Genomic DNA, 9,405 nt, shown 5'->3' on the forward strand with positions numbered 1-9,405 from the left:
ACCATCTGAAGTCCAACAAACAGTTGACTGTTTACCAAGGCTCAGAAGCCAATCACAGATAATGAGGATCAAGCTGAAAAGACGGCTCTGCTACAAAGGCCATCAGCTGTTCCAGACTGTCACCTGGTCTAAACTGATCCAAGCCCTGCGTAAACTGAAACAAATTCATCCACAGTACAAAGATATTGTTATCAGAGATGATGCATTGCTTTGTGATCCAACGTTACCTGATGAGGACAGCAGTGATGAAGCCAGCATGGGAAGTGATGATTATGATGAAGCAGATTTAATGGAAATTGACAACTATGAAAAAGATGCCCTTTTGTGTGAAACTGAGTCTGAAACTGAACAAGATATTGATATGGTATCCTGCGATGAACAACCAGAAGAACAAAATCCAGAGGAACCAGAAAGTGATTTGAACAATGGAGGTTTTGCTCTAGAAAGTTGTCTGCAGCCTGTAGACATTTCAGAAGAGATTCTTTGTTTCACAGATAACACATATTGTGTAGCTCCTGCAGAAAGAAACAATCCCGTTAGTTTTTTCAGAACTCCTCATTTGGAAGCCATGGCATTTCCAGTGCAGTTTCCTACTGGTCAGAATACACTGGATGAAAAGAGACGTCTTAAACTGACACCGAGTGCTTACTTCAAGTCAAGGCTTTTCAACATTGATGCAAGATTTGCCAGAGACACTAATTATCTATTTTTCGCACAGTTTGTTACTGAAATACACCTGGCTAATTCCAGCATGACAATACAGCTAAGGAAAGGTAAAACTATGACCAAAGATGGACGCAAAATCACATCAGGGATGTTACAAAGTAAGACAGAAGTAGAGAAGCTGGTAAGAAATAAAGATGCAATCAGATTTATGCAGCCACTCAGAGGAACTCCAGCTTACTGGCAGAAAACTACCAAAGATCTATTCAGTATGGTTCGTCAAATAGGAACACCTCAGTTCTTTGTCACGTTCTCTGCTGCTGAGATGAGATGGCCTGAAGTGATTCAAGCAATAAAGAGACAGCAAGGCGAGGATGTTGATTTTGAAGCCCTGGACTGGTCAGAAAAGTGTGAAATTCTAAGATCAAATCCAGTAACTACCATGCGAATGTTTGATAAGCGTGTTGAGGCTTTGTTCAGAGATTTGCTTTTTTCTCCTGCACAGCCCCTTGGTGAAATCATTGATTACTTTTACAGAGTTGAGTTCCAGCACAGAGGTAGTCCGCATATACACATGTTGCTGTGGATTCGAGAAAAGGTGGAAGTAGATGTGGATGATGACCAAACTGTCTGTGACTTTGTGGACAGATACATCTCAGCTCAACTGCCTGATCCAGAAAAACAGCCTGAACTGCACAAAAAAGTCGCTGAACTACAAAAGCACAGCAAAAACCACACAAAAACATGCTTTAAGAGTGTGAACTCTGGTTGTAGATTTGGGTTTCCAAAACCGCCATCCACAAGAACAATGGTTGTGAGACAGGATGAGGATTCAGACACTGAAGCTGCAAAAGCCAAACTCAGACCTTTGTTGAACCTGCTGAAGGAACCTGAAGCTGCTTCTCTCACCATAGAGCAGATTCTGTCACGATGCAACTTGACAATGAATGAGTATGAACAATGCCTCCAAGACATAAACAAGAAAACAGCTCTTATTCTGAAACGTGACCCAAAGGACTGTTGGATTAACAATTACAACCCAGACCTGCTTGAAGCCTGGAACTCTAATTTAGATGTCTCGTTAATCTTGAATGCCTATTCTTGTATAGAATACCTCTGTAAATATATAACGAAGAAAGAATCTGGCCTCTCTGAATACCTGAAGACAGTTATTGACAACTCTGATAAGAACACGGTCAATGAATGTGATGAAATGAGAGCTGTGATGCAGGCTTACTCAAAAAAGAGAGAAATCAGTGCACAGGAGTGTGTGACTCGAGTCTGTGGCCTAAAAATGAAAAAGTGTTCCCGCAGTGTTGTATTTGTATCAACAGATGATAACCCAGTAAAAATGAGTCGTCCAATGAGCTACCTGGAAACCACAACACACGACAGTTGTAATATTTGGATGACAAGTTTGAGTGATAAATACAAATGCAGACCTGAGACACCAGAATATGAGGAAATGTCCCTGGCTGATTTTGCTGCCTTGTGCAGGTTGGTGAGTGGTCCAAATGAAGGAAAAGATGTGCTTCCTCTTCTAAACCAGCTTGGATTTGTACAAAGGCGAAAGAATGATAAACCAGCTATAATCAGGTATTACCACTGTTCACAGGAAAAAGATCCTGAGCAATATTATGGACGACTGTTGAGACTTTACCTTCCACACAGATCAGAGCAGGAACTGAAACCACAAGGGTTCCTAACCTATCAGTCCTTCTACAACTCAGGTTTTGTACGACTTCCATGTTCAGACCACAGTGAGTCTGTGAAAAGGATTGTAAAGAGAAATAAAGACAAGTATGAGAAGAACTCTGAGGATATTGAGAGTGCACTGGAAGAATTTGAACAAAATAGAGATGTTGTGATTGATGAATGGTGTAATCTGGCTCCTGAATCTGAAGTTGTGAGGCTGCAATGTGATGAGAATCTTCCTGAGAGACATTCTGATGATGAGAATGAACAGGAGAATGTTCCCGACTACAATCGTCAGTCTGATGCTGTAACAGAGATCAGAGCCATCAGAGAACAATCTGCAGTAGATCCAGCTGTGGTACGTGTAATGTATCAGAATCTGAACCAGAAGCAGGCCTGCGTGTTCTATGCTATAAGAGACTGGTGTATTCAGCGAGTTTGTGGTTTGAACCCAGATCCATTTTTCTTCTATATCAACGGTGGTGCAGGAACTGGAAAGTCACATCTGATTAAATGTATTCACTCTGAAGCATCAAAGATCCTGAGCAGACTGCCTGCTAATGCAGAAGAAGCTGACATATCAAATCCAACTGTTTTACTGACTTCATTTACTGGGACAGCAGCTTTTTCTATCAATGGCTCTACGTTACATTCTCTACTGAAACTACCCAGGAGTCTGAAACCACCCATTCAAGGACTTGGTAATCAACTGGATGAAGTCAGATCTGAGCTTATGAATGCTGAAATTATTGTTATTGATGAGATTTCAATGGTTTCAAAACCCCTTTTTGCTTATGTGGATGCAAGACTGAAACAAATCAAAGGCACTCAGAGACCTTTTGGTGGAATGTCAGTTTTAGCTGTTGGAGATTTTTACCAGCTGCCACCAGTGCGACAGTCTAAACCTCTCTGCGTTTACGATCCAGAACAGATTGACCTGTGGCAGGAACATTTTCAGATGATCACTCTAACCGAGATCATGCGTCAGAAAGATGATGTGGCCTTTGCAGAGATGTTGAACAGGATTAGAGTGAAAGAAAAGACAGATGAGCTTTCTCAGTGCGACAGAGATTTGTTGTCACAGGCTGTGACTGCACCAGAAGAATGTCCAATCGAGGTCTTACACATTTATGCCACCAACAAGAATGTTGAATCCCACAACACAGATACGCTCAAGAAGCTTCATTCAAACATTATAATCATCAATGCAGACGATTTCCAGAAGGATAAACGTACAGGCAGAATGGCACGAAGAGACAAACCATTTACAGGTGGGAGAAATGATTTACCCGACACCCTGCACGTTGCTGAAGGAGCTCGAGTCATGCTGACCAGAAACCTGGACACACTAAACGGTTTGGTTAACGGTGCTTTTGGTATACTGATAAAGGTGGTGAGATGTGAAAATGATGGACACATAATTAAACTGGGGCTCAGAATGGACAACCGGCAGTCTGTAAGAAGCAGCCGCAGTGCTAATGCAGCATCTGATGATCTGGTTTACATTGAGAGAGCAGAGGAGAGTCTGAAGTTTAAAGGAGCGGTACGCAGACAGTTTCCTGTAAAGCTCGCATTCGCCTGCACAATTCACAAAACTCAGGGTCTTACAACACAGACAGCTGTAGTTTCAATGAAGAACATTTTTGAACCAGGTATGGCTTATGTTGCTCTCAGCAGGGTGACGTCTCTCAGTGGACTCTATTTACAGGACTTGGATGAGAAAAAGATTTATGCCAATCCTGAGGTAACTGCAGCACTCCAAACCATGAGACAAGCCAGCGTTGAGGAAATGATGCCTCTTCTTCAGGTCAGAGAAACAGCCAGCAGACCTGACACACTTACACTGATCCATCACAATACAGAAGGTTTGCCATCTCACATCAGTGACATCAAGAGTCATCATGAAATGTGTTTAGCAGATGTTTTGTGTCTCACAGAGTCTCACCTCCAAGGCTCCTTTGTTGCAGACAGTCTTCATTTGGACGGCTACACCATGTTCAAACGCAACAGACATGTGTCCTACACAAACTTTCCTCACATGGCCAGCAGAAGTGGTGGTGGAGTTGTTGTGTATTTGAGGAATCATTTTCAGGTTCAGGTAAAACAGTATCTGCATAATGTCACTGATCTTGAGTTTTTAGTGTTGAAGGTTCAGGCTCCATTCCCTGCGCTCATTGCTGTTGTGTACAGACCTCCTGACTACAGTTTGACACCGTTCACGCAAAACCTGGTAAGTCTTTTAGATTCACTTGAAATAATGGACTGTCACCCAATAATTGTGTGTGGAGATTTTAATGAGAACCAGTTACAGAGTGGAAGAAAACAGATTGTGGAGCAGTTTCAGTCGAGAGGGTATTCACAGCTGATCACTTCTGCCACTACAGACAAGAACACCCTGCTTGACCTCATCTTTATTTCCCAGCCACAGCAAAGCCTACATTCAGGTGTTCTGAGAACATATTACAGTTACCACAACCCTGTGTTTTGTGTCCTGTCCTCGAGTCAATGATGAAGTCGTCTGGTGAGTTTTGAAACACATACAGATGATGTCTGTTACAGAGTTTACTGTTTGTAAGATATAAAAACGATTTTTTGCTGATAATGGAAGGCTTCCCAAAAATTGGTTTCCCTGCTCTGTCTGTAAGAAGACCATTCTACAACAGCTACCTTGATTTTTATCAACCCTTGCTTCTTGAAATGGTCAGCACATTGTAGTCAAATCATGGCTAAACTTCATACAGAGCAGGGAAGATCGCCTTCTATTTTCATGCAGCTCAGATCTGGAACATGCTGCAACAAAGTATTAAACTGACATCATTTATTGTAAATTGTTATGTCTATTTTTCAATGACTAATTCTAATAATTCTACATTTCATGATTTTTAAATGTCATCTACTTTTCTTTTAACTTGACTTTATTGTGACATATGTATCTCAACACTGTTAAAAATAAGCTTTCCCACAAACTGCTTTCCAAATATCAAATAGTAAATAAAAATACTTGATATATGCAGGTCTTTATATTGGGCTATATGAATACATACAGACAATCATGTTTTCTTGATTATAGTAGATCTTTTTTTGCAGGTAAACAAACGTCAAACGTTTTCAAGTATCTTTAGGCTACCAAAGATTTCTATAATAATATATTCACAGGAGAAAAACATTTTTACAGGCAACAGAATATGTATGAACACTGATTTACACGCACATGTAAAGTTTACAGTGGAAGAAAACTGAATCTGGAGTTGCTTCAGTCGAGAGGGTATTCACAGCTGATCACTTCGGCTATTACAGACAAGAACACCCTCCTTGACCTCATTTTTATTTCTCAGCCACAGCAAAGTCTCCATTCAGGTGTCCTGAGAACATATTACAGTTACCACAACCCCGTATTCTGTGTCCTGTCCTCAAGCCAATCATGAAGTCGTCTGGTGAGTTTTGAAACACACACAGATCATACTTGTTACAGAGTTTACTGTTTGTAGGACATAAAAAAAGATTTTTTGTTGATAACGGATGGCTTCCCAAAAATTGGCTTCCCTGCTCTGTCTGTAAGAAGACCATTCTACAACAGCTACCTTGATTTTTATCAACCCTTGCTTCTTGAAATGGTCAGCACATTGTAGTCAAATCATGGCTAAACTTCATACAGAGCAGGGAAGATCTGCCTTCTTTTTTCATGCACCTCAGGCCTGGAATATGCTGCAACAAAGTATTAAAGTGACATAATTTGTTTTTCATTCTGAAATATATTTTGAAATGACAAATTCCACTAATGCTTTTGTCATGATTTTTAATTGTCATCTATTTTTGTTCATAGTTGAGTTTACTCTGACGTATTTATCTCAACACTGTTTAAATGAAACCTTTCCCTTAAAGGGCTCTCCACATATTACACAACAAATACATAAATCCTTGACAAATGCAGGTATTTCTTATGGGTCATATGAAAAAATACAGTTAATTGTGTTTTCTTCGTTACAGTAGATTCTATAGAATCAAGTTTTTGGGTGAATTAATCTTGTTGATCATGTTTTGCAGGTACAAAACTCTTCAAGTATCTCTAGGCTACCAAGGATTTCTATCATTATTTATTTAGTGGAGCAAAATATTTTATAGGTAACAGAATATATATGAAAATTGATTTCAATGTAAATGTAAAGTTTGTAAATCCATTTTCTGACTTGGCCTTTATCTGGGTGGGTTTGGGTTTGGGTGGATAAAGGCCAAGTCACAATTCTCTTAGCAGCTATTTCTGGAAATAGCTGCTAATAAACAAAATACATCAGAAAGTATGGGCTTTAGGTGTAGCCCATACTTTCTGATATATTAATTAAATTTACTAACTGACACCCTATAGAAGCATTCCATTCACACTTGGGGGCTTAGTTGGGTAGGTGAGCAGTTTTCAAAGGACTTTTTTTTTGTGTAGATGTATTTTCTTCAGACAGGGCAAAAAGTCCTGTCTCCTTTGTGGTGAAACCTTCGAACCTCACCATCCACAGCTGAACCAACATCATCTTTAACAGCATATTCATGAACTCCTGATCCCAACCTCATCCATCACTGCTGGACAACACAGAGACTACATGCCAAATAGAGACTGCTGGCTTTATAACCTGCCATATCAGTGTATCTTCAGTGGAGAAGATGACACACCCATCACTCTACCTGCTAATTCATCTGCAGACCATCACCATTTTGCCACACTCCACACCTCTGAAACCATCACTGATGAGTTATGCTGAAAAATCTGTACTTCCTGCCACGCTACAGTGATCCTGAGACCAGAGAGAGGTATGATTCTTTGTCTTTCATTTAAAAAAAAAAAACAATTACATGTCTGCCGTTTGAATTTATTTTCTGGTTATTTCATAAATGATTCTGGACTCAAACAATTGAACTTGTAGGCACTTTTCAAGTTTACATTTACATTTTGTCTCTCTCTGCAGCTATTGTTGTCTTGGGAATTCTTCCGTTTCACAACTGACACATTAAAACCTCATCACAGAGCTCTTGTCTATTGTCACCATCATGTGACTGTCAGATTGCTCTGGACTCTGGTTATGTGACCTGCAACAAATATGAGGTATTTTAAAATAATTCATCGTCTAACTTCTTTGTAGTTTTTAGTCTTTAATACCCATAACATGGTTTTCAATGTACCTTTCAAAACATGCTTATTTTGTGAGACTGCATTTCAGCTTCTTAGACTGTATAAATTACTCATAGTATTACTGTTTGAACACTCTTATAGTGACCATCTTTTGTGACTTCATTGCTACTGATCAACCACCTTGGTCCAGGAAAATAAGAGGGCTGCAGCCAATCTTTGAATCAGTTTGTATCACCAGAATTAACAAACAATATCAGATATATGAAAATGAGCTTTCAACAAATGTGGATTATTTAGTATTGTGTCTTGACTGTGTTGCAATAACACAAGAATCTATTTACCCAAAGTATATAACTTGTTTGGGGAAATAGTAGATTCACATTTTTCTTAACTCTGTAACAATAGCAGGCTGGATTCATACAAACACACAGCTTTCAATCTTCAATTGTAGAATACACAATATTAATGATGTAATTATTTTTGAGAATAAAAAAAAAACCAAACACTGCATTAATCCATTCTCTTAATGTTTCTAATCTGAAATGTGGAAAAAAATGCATATTTAACATGATAAATCATTACATCTCAAACAGTGTTTGTCTGAATCCTCCCTTCATATGGGGTGTCAGTTAGTATATGAGTACAGCACTTGTGTAACACTGCTTTCTCCACATTCTTTGTTATAGTATTCTAATATGTAGGTAGTTGCGCACACATACTGCAGGATCTTCATGCTAAAGTCTGTTTCAAAATGAACCCCTGCTTCTCAGACCATGATTAACAATCCCTTGTAGCTGTTAAAAAGTGCATAAAGTTTATATCTACTGATATGTATTACTGTTTATCATTTCTTTTGAGGAAACACAGCTGACTTCAGTTTACATCACAGTGCAACCATAACTTTCATGTATATGACTTTACAGTTACTTTATGACAGATTCCCAGCTATGGTACACTGGTAGCAGCAATATGTCAAAATCCTTTAGAAGTTAAAACAAGGAATCATTCACTGTCTAAGAAAAGGCAGTGATTTATTTCCCATTGAATTCATTTCACAACTTTAATGTTCTTTATCCCTCTTTCTCTCCTTATGCGCAACAATTATTCAGCTGTGTTACTGTCCATGTCTGAAATGTATCACAAACTGGACTTTATTTAAATATTATTTAGGTCCTATGTTTATCAAATTCATACAAGTGAAAACAGAATCTCGCAAAGAAATGGACAAAAATCCTCTTCTTAGCTTTCATGTGCTTTTGAGATATGTTGTGTTTCTTGCCATACAAAATGTGCACAAAACCTATGCAAACTGGATAATATATTTGGCATTTCACTGTTTATATGTACACATGCATATCATTTTCCATGCCTTTGTTTTCCTTTTCAATACAAGTTACACTAGATTTTGTATTACTTTTCCCTGGAACACTCTCTCACAGTATGTTTTCGAAAACCTAAAAGACAATTATGGATTTGATCAACTGGTCCCTGAATGCAATTGACACGCCTTTCTCAACGAGAAGTTTGGCCTTGGGTGAGCCTGAGTGCTGAAGATATCTACCTATTCGGAACCATGATAACAGGGTTCTTGCTGATCGGAGCTGGCTTGGCCCTGGCTTATCGAAGAATTAAGGAAGCGGAAGCAGCTGTTCAAACCCCCACAAGGCTGCCCGCTGGGATTGAAACGATGGGACGAGGCGTGAGTTTCTCAAAATGGGCTCATTGAATGCAGCACGGATAAAATCTTGGAGAAGCTCATGGCTGCCGTGAATACTCAGAATAAGATCTCTGAGTGCAAACTGATTACATCTTGGAGGGGCTCGCTCGGAATAACACCTTTGAGCACAAATTAGATCACATCTTGGAGAAGCGCACTGCGGTCGTGAGTTCTCAGAAATCGGCTCTTTGAGCACAAGAATGACAACATC

The 9,405-nt window shown here is 39.3% G+C and overlaps 1 long non-coding RNA gene across 1 annotated transcript; it reads left to right on the plus strand.

Moving 5' to 3' along the window:
• The first annotated feature begins 4,426 nt into the window (after positions 1 to 4,426).
• On the plus strand, positions 4,427 to 9,000 carry LOC102080075 (uncharacterized). The gene is made up of 5 exons (XR_002060889.2): positions 4,427 to 4,588; positions 5,694 to 5,792; positions 6,891 to 7,158; positions 7,314 to 7,450; positions 7,619 to 9,000. It is a non-coding gene; the product is annotated as an uncharacterized LOC102080075 (long non-coding RNA).
• The last annotated feature ends 405 nt before the right edge of the window (positions 9,001 to 9,405 follow it).

The sequence above is a fragment of the Oreochromis niloticus genome, unplaced genomic scaffold (assembly GCF_001858045.2).
Source record: "Oreochromis niloticus isolate F11D_XX unplaced genomic scaffold, O_niloticus_UMD_NMBU tig00002217_pilon, whole genome shotgun sequence".
In the NCBI taxonomy this organism is placed as follows: domain Eukaryota; kingdom Metazoa; phylum Chordata; class Actinopteri; order Cichliformes; family Cichlidae; genus Oreochromis; species Oreochromis niloticus.